Source organism: Ahaetulla prasina, chromosome 4 (genome assembly GCF_028640845.1).
Source record: "Ahaetulla prasina isolate Xishuangbanna chromosome 4, ASM2864084v1, whole genome shotgun sequence".
Classification (NCBI taxonomy): Eukaryota; Metazoa; Chordata; class Lepidosauria; order Squamata; family Colubridae; genus Ahaetulla; species Ahaetulla prasina.
In genome coordinates this window covers 38,499,401-38,517,296 of record NC_080542.1, presented here as the reverse complement: position 1 = coordinate 38,517,296, position 17,896 = coordinate 38,499,401, and the positions used below count along the sequence as shown (strand labels likewise).

Below are 17,896 nucleotides of genomic sequence, written 5' to 3'. Positions count from 1 at the left end.
AAGCCCTACTTCTAAGCCCTGATCTACTCAAGTAGATCAGATTGAGGAATACTATTATGAGGCGTCAAAACAGAATGTTGAAAGCCTGACACAGTTTCTCTCTCCCTCTGATTTACCCCAAAGAGCCCCCATGGAGTAATCATGAGGGGTTTTTTGCCCTGTTTTTCTAGGCTAAACTGATGTTTTCATAAAGCTGCCATATACAGGTAATCCTAGATATAAAAAACATTTGTTTAATAACCGAAGTTACAATGGCACTGAAAAAAATGGCTTATGATCAGTTTTCACACTTAGGACCATTGTAGTCTCCCCATGGTCATGTGATCAAAAATTTGCCCTTGGAAACATATTTATGACAGTTGCACTGTCCTGGGATCATGTGATCATCATTTGTAACCTTCTCAGCCAGCTTCTGACAAGCAAAGTCAATGGGAGAAAACAGATTTGCTTAGCAACCAAATGATTCGCTGTTGGGGAAAAAAAGTTATAAAATGGGGCAAAACTCAGTTAATAACTGTCTTGCTTAGGAATGGAAAGTTTGGGCTCAATTGTAGTTTTGAGTCAAGTACTACTGTACTATACAAAGATTAACTCCCAACTCTTTATCGCGGCAGCTGAAAAGCTGCTTTCAAACCAGCTCCTCTATAGTAAAACTGCCATGACTTCATCACTGGGCTTAAATGTTGCAATGCCTCAGCCACAAGTGCCTTGTATCTTGTAACCATGTCTGCAAGTCTTTTGGAAGGCTCTCAAAAGTGCCAAAGCTATGAGGAGCTGTTGTACAGCAAGGATGCTACTTTTCTGTACAATATGGCTGACCTCTGCTCTTTTGGTATAAGGTTAAATTGGTAGATTTCTGAAGTCATGTTAAAAATACCCTTCTGGCTTTGGCGCTCCAGTCTCAAAGCTGCAAGGGGTTATTTGTGACACATGATTACAAAGTTTTCAAGAAGAGCACCTGACAGGTGTTAAAGTGACAGGTGTCCAGTGGTCTTCAAAAGAACACAGAGCTTATGTTGAAATCACATTCCTGTGGGATAGACACTGCAATACCTAAACTGTGGGGGTATTCTCAGTGCATACAGAAAGAAAAGTGGAGAAAATGGCTCTTTAGTCCTTCTGTCTGTGAATTAGATCTTGGGGTAGCAGGGCAACAGGGATCCCAAAGGCCCATTCCCCTGATCTCCCCACTTCTACCATTTAAAAATTCATCAGAGAAATAAGACAGAGCAAAAGGATACAGTGCAAAAGAAAAAAAAGCCTGAAAATGAAGGGCCAGGCACTGTGGCAGGACATAGCCTCAAGTGGTCAATACAGCAGAGCAGGCCATCACCCCTAAATCTCCCTTTGACACGAAATCAGAAGGCACCACTTCTACAGGGGCCACAATTCAGAATATCTGCATCAATATCCCCCACAAAAATAGTGGCATAACTCACTTAGATTGGCTAAAAGGGAGATAAGTAGTTAGATAGGATAAAGAGAAGTTGAATAGTTTGGGATGTTTAATATTGTAGGGATGTAGCCCTTTTCTTAGCATATTGTGAGAATCAAGTTATTACAATAAATCATAACTTGATTTATTTGGGCATTGCATGTTAACACAGAAAATGTGTTTTGTTAATCTGGGCTTGGCATGTTGTGTACAACCAGCAGTGAGTTCCATAGAATCTATCCATAACAGTGACAAGTATCAAGGAACAATTATATTAACATGATGATGCATATGTCCTGACATCATTCCACAAATAATTGATACCATAATGTCTGATATAAATTCATTTGTCATTTACATAGTAATGTCAAGACACCCCTTTGCCACCCCATGGATGCCCCCTGGTCTCAGCCTGGTGCTCTAACCATCACTTTGCACTAATTTGTTCAAACCACCCATGTCTCAACTAGTGAGCTTCAGATATGTTGGATGAATTGTGCCAATTTTAGAAGCTGAAGCCCAATCCAACTGAAAAGCATGAAGTTAGAAAAAGGTACTTCAAGATGTACCTTCTCATTTGTCCATCATATTCCTGGGGGTGGATGGGGGGTGGGGATTAGTTTCAACCATGGTAGTCATTGGATCATGGAATTTGGTAGGTGATTTTTCTTTATCACCTTTCAGCCTAATTATCCAGAATTAGTGTTGTAAGGATGAAAAGTCATGTATTCACTGACATTGCTTTAAGTCATAGAGAAAAGAAATACTGATAGATAGATCAATAAAATAATGATTACATTTTCCCAAGCTTTCTTCCCATTCTAACCTATTTCTGTTTCATGGTTTTTGAAGCAAACCTCAAAGTCAACCATTTGCTAACATCGTGTGCAAACTGCAAAGTAGTCTTATTCAACATGCTCTTTAGAACAGAGGTCTCCAACCATGGCAACTTTAAGACTTGTGGACGTCAACTCTCAGAATCCCTCAGCCAGCAAAGCTGGCTGAGGAATTCTGGGAGTTGAAGTCCCCAAGTCTTAAAAGTTGCCAAGGTTGGAGACCTCTGCTTTAGAATGCTAGTTAAGAAATCTGACAGTTATGATTCCAACATACTACAAAGCACCAGGATAGTGACACCTGTGCCATGTCATTTTTGAACATTAGTTTCAATCAGGTTTACAAAGAAGGAGATGGCCCCATGGCTAGATCTTGGTTTTTGTCCTCTTTTATCCCACTTTGTCCTCATAACAGGATCTTGGTTAGTGCTTCATATGTACCATCCAGAGAGAACTCTGAAGCAAAGGTTCTGGTCCTCACTCAGCAGAGTAGGAGGATCTTGAAAGGAAATGTGGCTGCTTTTGTATTTTGAAGTAGGAGTTTTAAGTTGCTGTGATCGTCTAAAGTAGAACATGTAAAAAATTTCTAACTCAAACTGTTTTAAGACCAAAGGATCCCCTTTTGAATAGAAACATCTGTTTTACATTTGATATGTACTCCTTTGGTCATTTTGGAAGTGTTGACTGGTAAACAATGTTTTTAAGCTTGAAATCTTCAAAATGGGATTGAACCAGTTTATTTTCCTGTCTGATACTTGAAAACAATTATTTGGAATTTTTTTTGTGTCTATTGTTTCAAATACCACTTTCTGCTGCCTTATTTCAAATACCACTTTCTGCTGCCTTACTAGAGCAACTAATAGATTTAAACTTAATGTTAACCGCTTGAATCTAGATTGCAGAAAATATGACTTCTGTAACAGAATCATCAGTGCTTGGAATACTTTACCTGACTCTGTGGTCTCTTCCCATAATCCTAAAAGTTTTATCCAAAAACTTTCTACTATTGACCTCACCCCATTCCTAAGAGGACCATAAGGGGCGTGCATAAGCGCACAAACGTGCCTACCATTCCTGTCCTATTGTTTTTCTTTTCTTCTTTCTATATATATGCTTATACCGCCTTATATTTACTCATATATGTTTTTACACTATATAATCTTTTTATATGATACCTACATATATTGTTGTGACAAAATAAATAAATAAATAAATAAATAAATAAATAAATAAATAAATAAATAAATATTGGAAGCCTCAAGAAAGAGCTTAAAAAATCTCAGGACATTGCTAATCATCATAGGAAAAAGAAGGAGGAGACATGGTACACATTCTGCAATGGAGGTAGATCCAATTCCACAAAGTCGACAGCTACCTAACAAGCAGGCAGCCGACTCCTGTAAACATTCCTATTCCCTCAAATTCCTCTGTCGTATAAGATGCTTTAGAACAGGGCTCTCCAACCTTGATCCCTTTAAGACTTATGGACTTCAACTCCCAGAGTCCCTCAGCCAGCAAAGTCCACAAGTCTTAAAGGGACCAAGGTTGGAGATCCCTGCTTTAGAATAGATTTATAAGCAGAGATTGAAAATCAAGAGATTATAGATCTCCTCTTCAGTGGAAAAGAACTCCCCACCCTCCCATATACACACATACTGATGCAATCTGCTCTGCAGCTGCACAGTTAATACAGGATGAGGGTGTGAATACTAACCTGATAAACTTAAAGAATGAAAATGTACCTGACTTTCTAACTAGGCAAAATCTGCTGACAGCACAAACTGTTCTATCTTTGACTTGTTGCCCATAGTTAAGATCAAAGTGCACTCCTTAGATATTGAGAACCAGCCAAATGATAACTCTGCTAAAATACAGATCTTCTATATAAAGTTTGCCAAAAAAGCAGCCAGTAGGGAAGCCAGAGAAACCTTATCTTTACACCTAGGAAAAGAAAAAGCAGCAATCCAAGAGAGCTGAACACCCTCCTGAGAAAGGGGAAGAAACAAATCTCCAGTGGGCGTGTAACCAAAGGAGAGAGACATTTAAATTGTAAGTACTATTACAGTTTAGATTGGTATAGTTTAAACGAATCATTTTACAAATATTAAATAATAGAGTAAATAGAGGCTGATGAACAATTATCTTAAAGCCAATTGTTACACTGATGAGAAGCAGCTGATTGATTTACAGTAGGCTACGTGGCTTCTATCTAGCACACGCGTGTCAAACTAGCCACGTCATGTTGCCATCACGTGGTGTTTTGTGACATTTTTCCCTTTGTGGAGCTAGGATGGGTGTGGCCGGCGCGTGATGCATCTGGCCTGCAGGCTGTCAGTTTGATACCCCTGAATTGTAGCAGAAGCTGAGAACAAATTTTATTTACAATTCCTAGTATGTTAAATGAGGCAATTTCTGCTTCATTTCCAATCTTCTAAAGCAGGGGTCTCCAATCTTGCTCCCTTTAAGACTTGTGGACTTCAACTCCCAGAGTTCCTCAGCCAGCTTTGCTGGCTGAGGGACTCTGGGAGTTGAAGTCCACAAGTCTTAAAGGACCAAGGTTGGAGACCCCTGTTCTAAAGTATGTGTTCTGCTCAGAAACTCAACCCATTCCTAAGTCAATCTGACCAAGAGAGTATTGCCACTCCAAGGGCACTTCATCAATTCTGTCTCTGAGAGATAACACACCCACACTCTCTCTCCAGCAAGAGAGTATACAGATGACCTTCTGGAGAAAAAAATCTGATTAACTCTTTTAGTTAATGCCAAATTCAATGCCCTGCCAAATTCATAACAAGCTAATATTAAAAGTCTGGATGATTTGAGAGAAACTCCAATGGCAATGCACAAAGTAGCCAAATCTTTTATTGATCTGGTTTTACAAACTACCCAAGACACTTGCCATTACTATGAGAGAAGACCTGTTGGTCCCCCTCCGCTGTCCTATGGAATTTAGATAGGCAGATTTTTTTTATTATTATTTTTGTCACATACACAAACAAATGTCATAGATAAAACAGCATATCTTGAAGAATATATATATATATATATAATTAAAATTATGCATCAACTATATTAATTGGATATGATGAAGGGAACAATAGGACAGGAACGGTAGGCACATTTGTGCTCTTATGCACGCCCCTTATAGCCCTCTCAGGAATGGGGTGAGGTCAATAGTAGACAGCTTTTGGTAGAAGATTTTGGGATTTTGAGTAGAGACTATGGAGTCAGGTAATGAGTTCCAAGCATTAATAACTCTGTTACAGAAGTCATATTTTCTGCAATAAAGTTTGAAGCGATTGACATTTAATCTATTTTTTGCTCTTGTAATATTGCGATTGAAGCTGAAGTAGTCTTTTATAGGAAGGATATTGCAATAGATGATTTTGTGTGTTAAACACAGGTCATGTCGAAGTCGACGGAGTTGTAAATTTTCTAATCCCAGGATTTCAAGTCTGTCGGTATAAGGTATTTTGTTGTTTTAGGAGGAGTGAAGAACTCTTCTAGTAAAATATTTCTGGACTCGTTCTATTTTGTTTATGTATATTGTTTATATTATGTATATTATGTATATTATTTATATTGTGTTTATATTGGCACAGAAGGTTCAAATCCCTCCACCCTGCCCCCTGTCGAAGTAGCACAACTTCAAAGTAGAAACTTCAAAGAATAAAAAGCTGATGCTGCTGACAGTTAACAGGAAGGTTTTGATTGCCTGAAAACTCTGGGAACTACAACCTGAGTCAGGTGGTGGCTGCACCAAAAACATGAGATGGGTATTTGTAGCTTAACATACCCAATAACTGCCACACACTCCAGTCTTCCAGGCAAAGTTTTGCCCCAAGAATCACATGAAATCATAACAATGGCAGCCCCTGAGGCAGGAAGAACATCGCTGGGCAGAACCAACCACTCTAATGAATTATACTGAGATGAAACAACAATTTGCTAATGGTTACCAAGTGCAAACCACCACAAACGTTATCTGACTCTATACAGCAGCATGAGAATGGCAAAAGCAGACCAAATTACAAACCAATGTGTCTTCATACATACTGAAGAAGCTTTGGGTTTCATTTCATCTTTAGAGTGACTGCATGAGCCATATCATTCATTTATAGACCTCAGTACATTCCCAGTCACCCCCTGTGAAAGCAAGCAAGGAGGTTCTGCACCAGAATCACTATCCTTGCTCTCTTGGAACAGTGCTGGATGGGAAGCCAGAAATAGAGACCTAGTTTTTATAAGCTATGTATGCCAATTAAACATCCTTATGTTCCAAGAGATGAGGTCAACAAATGCTCTCTTTTTTTGAGGACTATAAATCACGATCCCTCTCAGCAATTCCTGGCATCAGAGGAGGGAAATTTCATGCTGGTCTAAGCATCCATATCTCAACCTTGAGATTGTTATCTTAGACTCATTTGAGAGCCTTGAACAAAAGCTAATGAGAAATTACTTCTCATTCATTTCTATATATCTCCCAACATCTCTCAACCATGTTTTGTGGAAATTTGGGGGAAAGTGGAACATTACATCAATGCTCTTCAGTTATACTTTCCCACTGCCCATATAGTCATTGTAGGGGATTTCCATGTCAGACTAGACCAGGGTGAAATGCTACCGGTTTGCTCCGGTTCAGGCGAACCAGTAGCGAATAAAAACTACTGGTTCAGGTGAACTGGTAGTAAAAAAATGCTTTAAAAAGTAAAAAAAATGGTTCCAATGATCACAGTTGTGCTGTGCAATTGTCGGAACTGTTTTTTTTTAACTTTTTAAAAGCATTTTTTACTACCTATTTGCCCGAGCCAGTAGTAAAAAAAAATGCTTTAAAAAGGTTTTTTTAAAAAAAAAATTGGCCAGGCATACATAAGTTGGATCTGCACATTTTTAATAGGATGCCTTTCCAATTTGAAATATTGTTGATCAGGGGTCCCCGACCTTCGGGCAGCTGGCCCTTGAGCCTTTTGGAACCGGGCCACAGAAGAGGCATGCGCGTGTGTGCGCATCCCCACTCATGTGAACAGTGGATAAACACATGCACACAGACTCCATTTGCACAAACGGCATGCAAGCGTGCCCACTGCTTGCATGAAATCATCCCTTCTCTCCCTTCCCCCACCACCTGGTCTGCAAGGCCGGAATGGTTGGGGAACTCTACTATAGATTGATTCTGAAATGTTTGCATGCCATTTGTTGGTTGTCAAATTTACCAATCAGCATCACAGTCCACCTAATGACAGACAGTAATTTCAAAATAAATGAAATTGATAAAATGAAATGAAAACCGCTGTGAAAATATTAAAAAGCTGGTTCACAGAAACCAAGGTTTAATAAACCACAGTGCCCTGATTCATACAACAGGCTAAGCCATTAATCAAATTGAATAATTCCATTGGCATGATATGTGAACCATATCAGCAAACTGACTAGCAAGGAAAGAAAGATTACTTAATAATAAACCTTATTTGGAAGTTATCTTGATACAGAAGACGCTCCATATTTTACAGAAGCTCCCAAACAAAGATTTTATTGGGCAATTCTCTTCCTCATCATAGATTGACACAGAGTCTAGATACCATCATACTCCATTTATAACAATTTATCCTTTCCAATTTCCCTTCTCTCCTGGAAACAAAATGTTTTATTAGAGAATAATGGAATAATTGTACAATATTTTTGGATTAGTAAAATGCAAATATTTTATATAGACAGATAAATATGGACAAGTCATTACTTATTTTAATATATTATAAAATGGATCTGATGGCTCTATTAGTCATGCTAATATTCCAAAACACACTTTCCTAATTGATCACAGGTTTAGCTACCTGTATTCCCCCATAACCTGCTCATCTCCCTGCATCAGTGCGAGATGCCTTTCTAAAGGTGCCTGCACCAACAGAAGCTCTGCCCTCCAATATACAAGATAATAGCAACACTATTTCCACTGCTTCTTTTATTTTTAATTATTTTAATGAGACTGGTTTCAATCATGATTTTAATAGTATTATTTTTGTGTGTGGGTTTTTTTTAAAAAATATTGAACACCGCTTTGAGAAATTGATTGAAACTGAAATAAATAAATAGGCAAACTAACAGGAAAGATAAGAGGGAGGGAAGGGAGGGAGGGACGGAGGGAAGGAAGGGAGGGAGGGAGGGAGGGAGGGAGGATTCAGTTCCTAAATAATTGCAAATTATACATGCAGTTATTCCTAATGCTTATACATAAACAATCTTGGGTAATTTTCATTAATCTGCAAGGAGTGGGGATGTGTTAAAAAATTCAAGGCAGCATAGCAACCATACAAAGTCTTTTTTTGTTTCTAGTCTGTTGTGTTTACCTTAACCCTTTCAAGCAACTTAATACGCAGTTTGATGCTAAAATTTGGCAGTATTTTGACAATAAATGAGGAAGGGGTTGCAAAAACTAAATTTCAAGGAGCATTGTATGAGTTGTTCCTTCTTGTGTTAAGACAACCAGTAATTGTGCTGTTCTTTCCTCTAATATCAGATTTCCTGCAGCTGAAAACCGGTGAAGGTCAAATGGGGGAAAACAATCTTGCAAGAACAATATTTGTTAACAAAATCATACCATATAAAAAATCAGTGAGCCAAAGTTGGTTCATCCCAGAAGCAACATATCCATGGAGCAACAAGCTTCTGCCTTGCTCCTGGGCGTCTGAATTCCAAGCTCCTGGCTCATGCCCTCTGAGTGTTGCCAGGTGGGTGCGAGTGATTTTCCTGGTTGACACACACCCATTTCTCAACTGGCCTGTAATTGACATTCTCTTTCAGATGTTGCTGTGATTTTGCCTTGGAGACTGGACAGAGGACTGCACCCACTTGAATCAAGTTTGAACAAGTTGTTTGGCAGCAGAGAAAGTGTCCACTTGATTTTTTTTTTAAATGCACCATGGAAGAGGGTGGAGGATGCGAGATATAGTGAGCAACACTCCCCCATTCCAGTAGCCTCCTCCCTCTGATTGTACCCAAGGCATATGGATGGTGTTACACCCTGTTGCTTCATCTACAGGTTTCCCTCCTTTACAACCGGTTGGTTCAGGCCGGAACTCACTCTAGCATTAGCTTTCTGGGCCATGCTTTGAAACCTCCACCTCCAGCTGTTATAGATGATGAAGCCTTGCCTTTTGAGAAAATTCTGCCCATTTTTTTTTTCAAAGAAGTTTTATTAAATATACAATTTAAAAACATTGGACATGGTGCGACTAGTCTGGTACATACTTTTCTAACACTTTTTCTTTTGTGTAGATTGCAATATAATGTCATGTTTATTCCATATATACTTTTTCGTACATTCAATCACACTCCAGTTACATACATATTCCCTTCATATCTATTCAAATCCTGTTTACTCCTTTCTAATATTTCTTATAATATTTTATTTATCCCCCCCCCCCATTTTTCACTTTGTTCCTAATTCTCTATCCCTACATTCCTCCTTTTCTCTAGCCATTTATAAAACATATTCCAGGTTACATAGAATTACGATTCATCTTTATCTCTGAGCTCCATTGTTAACCTGTCCTTTTCTGCACAGGTCAATATTTTGTTGATTATTTCTGCCTCCTGTGAGTTCTCTCATTTCCAAGTTTCTGCCCGTTTTTGTTATTCCAGGGGGAATTTTTTTGGTAGATCTTGGACAGTCATTAACTGTGCAACTTTCAAATCTTGATGATTTGGGGCATGGGTGAATCTTCCTAGTCCTCAAGAAATTGGAATAAAAATAAGTTTAAAGACTGAGATGCAGGTGGCTCAGGAATGAGATTCAGGGCAGCCAAAGCTGAATAAGTAGGATATTTTGTTTCAGACCTTGCAGCAAACCAATGTCATCTGGGAATGGAGTGGACAGCTTTTTAGATATGGTAGCAATTTGATGGAAGAGTCTCTTCAGACTATACCTGCTAAAATACTATATATTATTTTCTTCTGCTTGATCTTGATAACTTGTTTTACTCTTAAATATATTTGATTTTTATTTCATGGCTGTTCTTTCAGCCGGATGTTTTAGTTTTATTTATGTATTCGATACAACACCAGACCAATTCTGGATTTCTTTTGTGGAGTTTATTTTTACTTAACGTTTTATGCCTTTTTATATTGTTTTTATCTTTTCAAAGAAAAAGTTTACAGACTAACAGAAATGAAGGCATTAAATATAAAACGAAGATGTATAAAGGAAAATACAGATAATCTTTGACTTACTACTGACGTGGAGCCTGCCCATTATGGTTGTAAGTTTTGTTGTAAAGTGGGTCATCATGTGGCTGATATAATTTACAATTTTTATTTGCAGCAATCATGAAGCGTACACTATGGCCATAAAGCAACTGCAACAGTTGTTAAGTGAATGCTGCAGTCATTAAGTGAACCCATTATTCATTAGGAGGCATTTTTTGCCCAAACTGGAAATAAATACTGGTTTTTGGCAAAAATGTAAATTGTAGCCACATGATCATGGGATGCTGCAAGTGGTGTAGAGGCACTTAACCACCAGGGAAGGCATCTGTCGGAACTTTAGAACTGGATTGTAGATACCTTTGGGAGGTCTGCAGTAACTTCAAATGTTCCCTAAGTCATAGGTCAAGAACTATCTATACAAGAGGGAAACAATTGAATGATACAATACAGAGCCCACAAAAGTCTTCATAACAAAGTATAGTTATCTCATTATAAATCTGGAGTATGGAATTTTTTTAACCCTTTCTATTTAAAACTAGCTGTTGGTTGTGAATATGCCAGTGCTCTGATTAAAGGCATATGGGATGGAGAGCTTTTTGGTTGAGTGCTTTTTAACCACAGTTTTTGCCATTTTTCAGGAAAAGGTGATTTAGTTAAAATAAGGGTGGGAAAAGAATAGAATAGAATAGAATTTTATTGGCCAAGTGTGATTGGACACACAAGGAATTTGTCTTGGTGCATATGCTCTCAGTGTACATAAAAGAAAAGATACGTTCATCAAGGTACAACATTTACAACACAATTGATGATCAATATATCAATATAAATCATAAGGATTGCCAGCAACAAGTTATAGTCATACAGTCATAAGTGGAAAGAGATTGGTGATGGGAACTACATTTCTGTATTAGCCAGTCCTTCTTCAGGAAATTCAGGCATTGGGACACGCCAATATATTGTTAAATGAATTAAAAGAAACACATAAAGACATTGTTCTCAATCAATCAGACTTATTTATGCAAGTTAAAGTTCAAGATAGTACCAGTTGGTCTGATGGAGTTGTTTGATTTTGAAATGAGTGAGCTGAAGTTGTTTGGGAGGAGAGGAAAGATTTTAAGTCACTACATTAATGTTTTTTCCCTCCATTAAGTCTACAAAAAAAGCCTAGGAGAAGAATGCAGGCCAACAGTGAGCATAGGCTCTAGGTCGGAAGTATTTTGGTCCTGCCCAACCGGCTGATCAAGGGAGTTACTTTGATTCCTCCCTATATTTGTTTTGAAATAACAAGCTAGAGGGGAAAAAAGATCTTCCACACATACATTGGGCAATGGAGATTGTATCTCCAGTTACACTTCAACGGAATTATACAGAGCTTGGAAAAGGGTGTGATAATAGATGATTCTCAAGGTCAGAACAGACTTTCCAAATGATAACTTTGAAGATGATTTGTATGGTAAATCCTGTGAATGGATTTTCTTTTGGAAAGAAATGACATTTTTTTTCTTTGTGTTCTTGAACAAACATGATTTGCACATCCTCGCTTGATAGTGATCATTAGATGGAATGTAGCTTCAAGTTGCAGGCACCTATTGACTAATCCCTAGGAAATCTCTAGTGAGAGGCAGGTCATCACTTTCACTATCTTTGTTTCACTATCCCCTTTTTAAAGTAACAAATAAGTGTCTTGCTCAAATAGGGATTTTCCCTTCATAATGATTTATGGTATATGTCAAAGTGAATACAGCTATCTTATCTTTTACCCATTCCTTCATCAAATTAGAATTCAGGCTGTCTAAGAGACATCACAATACTATGTCTGCTAGGTCCCATTGCATTCAGTAGGCTTACTTCCAAGTTAGTAAGCATACCGTAAACCAGTTCAATGTGTGCTTGCTGGTTTGTAATAAATTTATGGTAGCCTGAAGGGACCATTCCCTTATATAATTTGAGTTCAGTACCACAATATATGATAATGAGATGATTAAAGGGTATGAAATACAGCCAATATATTAACATTTATGGTTTGGTTGAAGTAATGTTTGCAGAGCTTTGAATATACATATTAGCCTCCAGAAGTTTCTGTCTACTTGCAAAAGAGCACTAAATGCTAAAGTAGATAGTTTAATTCAGCACCCTGAACCAATCATCTCAGCCATAAGTTCACACAATAATTGATTATCAAGATCTTTGTCAATTTCATTTTTCTTTTCATATGAAATTGACATTTTTAATGAAAATATGATGATTAACTGGGATAGCCAGATGCAAGAAAGGACAAGCTCTACCAAATTTAAGAGTTGCAGACAAGAAATTAAAATCACATTTAGTTGAATGACAAGCTTTACCTGCTGAAATTCCCTCTGATAATGATTCAAGGTCACAGAAACACTCAGCTCTTGCTTTTTTTTCTTTTTTTTTTGCAGTCTACCAGTGTTAAAATCTCATGCCCCCAAAGATTTTGCCTGCTATGAATATAATTGATTGATGTGGTATCCTTGTGATTATCGTAGAACTATATAAGTTCACTGAGGTAACTGAACCATTATCAATAACACTAAACCTAACCTATTTGATGAAGAAGAAAGTATGAAAGATCCACAGTAGATGGATGTAATGATTGAATGTTCATTATTAAGTAAGAAGGTTGTTAAATTAGTCATATCCAAATTTATGACTTTTTTGCCACGGTTGTTAAGCAATTAGTTGTAGTTGTTAAGTGAATCTGGCTTCTCTCATTGGCTTTGCTTATTGAAACTGGCTGGGAAAATCACAAATGGCAATCACATAACCCTGGAATACTGTAACCATCCTAAATACATGCTAATTGCCAAGTATCTGAATTTTGATAAAGGAACGGGGGATGCTGTGACAGTCATAAGTGCGAGAACCAGTCATAAGTTACTTTTTCAGTGCCATCTAACTTTAAACTGTTGCTGATCAAGTGGTTATAAGTCAAGGACAACCTATATATCAGTGATGGAGAACCTTTTCAGCACTCAGTGCCGAAAAGGTTGTGTGGAAACATCATGCGAGTGCGTGGGCTTGTCGGGGCCGCACTCCGGCAAAGCCAAACTTCTGGATTCTACCATGCATGCACGCCTGATGATCAACGGGCTGGTGCACATGCGCAGGCCAGTTTTCAGCACTGCTGCATGCGCAAAGGGATCACACTCCAGAAAAGCTGAACTTCCAGATTTTGGCGTGCATGTGCACCTGACAATCAGCTGGCTGGTGCACATGCAAACACCAGTTTTCGGCACTGCCGTGCACACAGACAGTTGATTGTTGCACACGCATGTGCGCCAAAAACCCGGAACATAAATAGGCAAGGCTGCGCGTACCACTTTGGGCACTTATGCCATAGGTTCGTCATCACGACTATATATCATCCAAAGACCTTCTAAGGCTACAAAATCTGGGTATTAATTTGCTAATTAAAACCATTAGTTTGCTAATACCTAAGTCATCTAAATGTTCGCTGACCAGGTATAATAGTCCTATCCCTCCTATGCAAATTTTCAAAGTATTTTTAGGTATTTTCCCCAAGAAGCTTGAGAAAATTATTAATTAGAAATTTTGTCAGGGTGAAGGAAGTTGGGAAAAATGATTTGCCCATCATAGTCAATTTCATTTTACACCAAATAGTTACAGTGGAACCCATAGGTTTCTAGTATCCTTCCCTGAACTTGATCCTCACTATCATCTTTGAAGTAGACTTAATGAAATGGAGGGGTTCAAAATGACTTGTGACTTATGCCTTTGGTGGGTTGACATTAAGTCTGGATGACATTTTATTGGCTGGATTTACCCAAGATGCTCAGCTGAAATATCATTCACTAGTTCATTGCTCAATATAATTAGCAAGCCTAACCAATGTCCTCAAGTTTTTAGTAATATTCCATGAGAATTCAAGCAACTGAATTAGTTTAATAAATACTTATTAGTTAACAATGGGCTAGTTTGTGCATACACAGCCATTGGTTGTGTTTATGTATCATATCAAGTTGTTGAATGCTTAACTATGACTTGTCTGATTGAACTACAGTCATCTAGGATCCTTCAGGTTACACCATAATCATAATGTATAATCAATAGTGATTCAGTTTACACAATATCCTAACTCTCAAACAAGTAACCACATTTTGATCATATTATGTGAACTCATACTTTCACATAGATTCATACGGGGCAATGGTGCATTCCAAAAAGTTCTATAGTCAAGAATGTCTTGTAATAGCAGGAATTTTCAAAAAAGATTTACAAATGTTCTTTAGTATTTTTCAACTAAAAAACCCCAAAAATTACTTCCTTTTTTGGAGAAACATATTAACGAGTGTAATTTTGTGCATATACAGTGTATTTTGGAGCCATCTCCACCAAAGCAGCCACCCATCCCACTTCTATAATTAAAAGAAAGTGCTCTTCCATGGCATAGTCTCCTATTTTAGCATCATTTTTAGCTTTAGATGCTGCATTAAAATTGTTTTTCTGAGTATTTTTTTTCCCTATTATGAAGACTTTTTTGTGGGGGTGGGAATGAGTTAGCATAGTAAAGTCATCATGATCATCATATCCCATACAGCAAAACTTCTGTCTTTTAATGCTTTGCCATAGTGGTATGACATCAAACCAGTTTGACCATTCTCCGTTGGTTCAAGTTGGATGACAAGTTAAATAATCATACTGAGCTTTGAAGATGAGTATGAAACAAAGCTTGCATCTGTGGATTCCAAAGCATCAAGAAAATGTTGGAAACCTTTGTAATTCTAGTTCCACAGAAGCTAGTTCAAAACACTGTTCCCTTGTTCCCAAATATTCTCAGAAACCATGAAAAAAATTGCTTGAGTTTATATTTTGCAGTGAGCCATCATGAGGTTTATTTGATTTTGGCTTAGTGTAATTGTGTCCCAAAACCACAGTGCATAAATTTTGGTTCATGGCTCAGTGTGTTGTGTGGATTAGCCCTCATACAGGCAGCCCTCAAGTTACAACCACAATTGAGGCCAAAATTTCTGTTGCTATGTGAGACAGTTGTTAAGTGTGTTTTGCCCCATTTTATGACCTCTCTTGCCATAGTTGTTAAGTGAATCATTGCAGTTGTTAGTTACATGGTTGTTAAATGAATCCAGCTTCCTCATTGACTTTGTCAGATGTTCGCAAGAGGTGATCACATGACCCAGGGACATTGCTACTGTCATAAATATGAACCAGTTGCCAAGCATCCAAATTTGGATCCCATGACTATGGAGATGCGCTATGGTCATAAGTGTGGAAAACGGCCATAAGGCACTTTTTTTAATGCCATTGTAACTTTGAACAATCACAAAATGAATGGTTGTAAGGTGAAGACTACCTGTATTACAAGGCCATTCATTGTAATTTCTTAAGTAACATTAATAATAAAGTTGTATAGGATTTGTTGGTTTGGCATTTGTGAAAACAAATATAATGGCTTAGTTTATGTATGAATGAATGTAACCACTATAATAAATTTCAGTTTTGCAGAAATGGAATTCCAAGCAAAGCTTCTACTATTAACTCAATTTTATGTCAATAAATTCATAATGACAGTATCAACTTTTAGCATTTACATACATAGGTTTTCTTCATGATGAACTAGCCCTGACTTTTTCTTTCTAGTGCACTCATCCCCACGTAACTGAGTTCATCTACCTTGTTTGGTCATCCTTTTCTAAGGAAAACTTCTACCTTTCCCAGCATTAAAATCTTCTCCTAGACTCTATTCTTCACATAATGTATATGAATTAGGTTAATTGGATCTATCACTTGTGGCACATGTGAGAATTCTGGGTTGATTTGTTCAATAATCCATTTCTTTGATTGCTTGGCTGTCTATGGTATCCTCAGGAATCTTCTCCAAAATTTAACTGCATGAATACAGGTAGTCTTTGACTTACAACAGTTCATTTAGTGATTGTTCAAAGCAAGGGTGAAATCTACTTACCTTCCCTATAGGTTCGGAACTCACTTTGTTCGCTCGCACACATCAGGTGCAATTTTGGACCCTCTGCAGATTCTCAAAGCCTTCTGCGCATGTGCAGAGAGTAAAAAACAGGTTACTTCCTGGTTAAAATCAGGAAGTAATGATGTCTGGGTGGGTGGGAGGAGCCAGATGCTGCCACCACTATCAGTTCTTCGAACCACCCGCCATTGCCGCTACAGGTTCATCTGAATCAGTGCGAACTGGAAGCATTTCACCCCTGGTTCAAAGTTACAATGGCACTGAAAAAAGATACTTATGACCATTTTTCACAATTACCACCTTTGTAGCGTCCCCATGATCATAAGATCAAAATTCAGATGCTTGGCAACTGATTCATATTTATAATGGTTATGGTTTCCCAAGGTCATATGATCACATTTTGCAACCTTTTGACAAGCGAAGTCAATGGGGAAGCCAGATTCACTTAACAACTGTGCTATAATTTATCAATCACAGTGATTCACTTATCAACTGTGGCAAGAAAGGTCATAAAATGGGGCAAAACACACTTAACAAATGTCTCCATTAACAGAAATTTTGGGATCGTTTGTGGTTGTAAGTCGAAAACAACCTGTACCCTTTCTACCCTATTTCTTTAGAGTCCAACTTTTGTTTCCATAGACTGTCACAGGGAAATCTTTGCTTGCACTGTTCTGATTTTTGTAGACATGGACACATCATGACAGCTGCATATCTTTTAGCAATGTGAAATTACATTAAAAAAAATGTAATTGTGGCTAAAAAGTATTGTTTGGCTTAGAATTATTAATATGTCTATGGGACTTCATGGATGAATGTGTATTTATTTTTAAATCTTTTTTTGAGGATTGTACACCTATACCCACCCACCCTCATGTATATATTTATGTAATCATTTGGTGATTTTTAAATATCATATTAGCCAGCTTATATACAATATTTACTCTGTGTTTAAAATATCAAAGTATTGTTAAAAGAAAACTGTGTTTTTAAGGACGTACCAAGTGACTTTTCCTTTGTCACTGAAGTATAGGTGTCCTTTCTTAACCACAAAGATGCCCAGATGATGAAACATATAATGTAATGTTGGAAAACAAGCTTCACATTTTCAGACTTTCAATCCCAATGTTGCTTGTACGTATTTAAGTCTTGGCCCTTTGAGGTAAATCAAACTTGGGAAAGCAAAATTATGAATATTAAAACTATTTTTATTACGGGGTTACAGTAACAGAATCTTGTATGTCTGAAAACTACTCCCCACTTCCTACCTTTATCTACAAGTGAACTAGGAAGGATCATATCAGAGATATTTTTTTCAGATTACATTTCTGCTTTGGACATGTGTAGTTTATCTGATCATTATCTTGCTTGTGTTCCTCTTGTTCTTCAAGATTATTCTCACAATCTATTAAACTAAGGGATGGAATTGGCATTGCAGCACCT

The 17,896-nt window shown here is 37.6% G+C and overlaps 1 long non-coding RNA gene across 2 annotated transcripts; it reads left to right on the top strand.

Moving 5' to 3' along the window:
- Nucleotides 1–4,196: 4,196 nt before the first annotated feature.
- Nucleotides 4,197–9,410, top strand: LOC131196805 (uncharacterized). 2 transcript variants are annotated; one of them, XR_009154821.1, is made up of 3 exons: nt 4,197–4,317; nt 8,783–8,993; nt 9,067–9,410. It is a non-coding gene; the product is annotated as an uncharacterized LOC131196805 (long non-coding RNA). The 2 variants fall into 2 exon arrangements; XR_009154822.1 differs by lacking the exon at nt 4,197–4,317 and adding an exon at nt 5,685–5,736.
- The last annotated feature ends 8,486 nt before the right edge of the window (nt 9,411–17,896 follow it).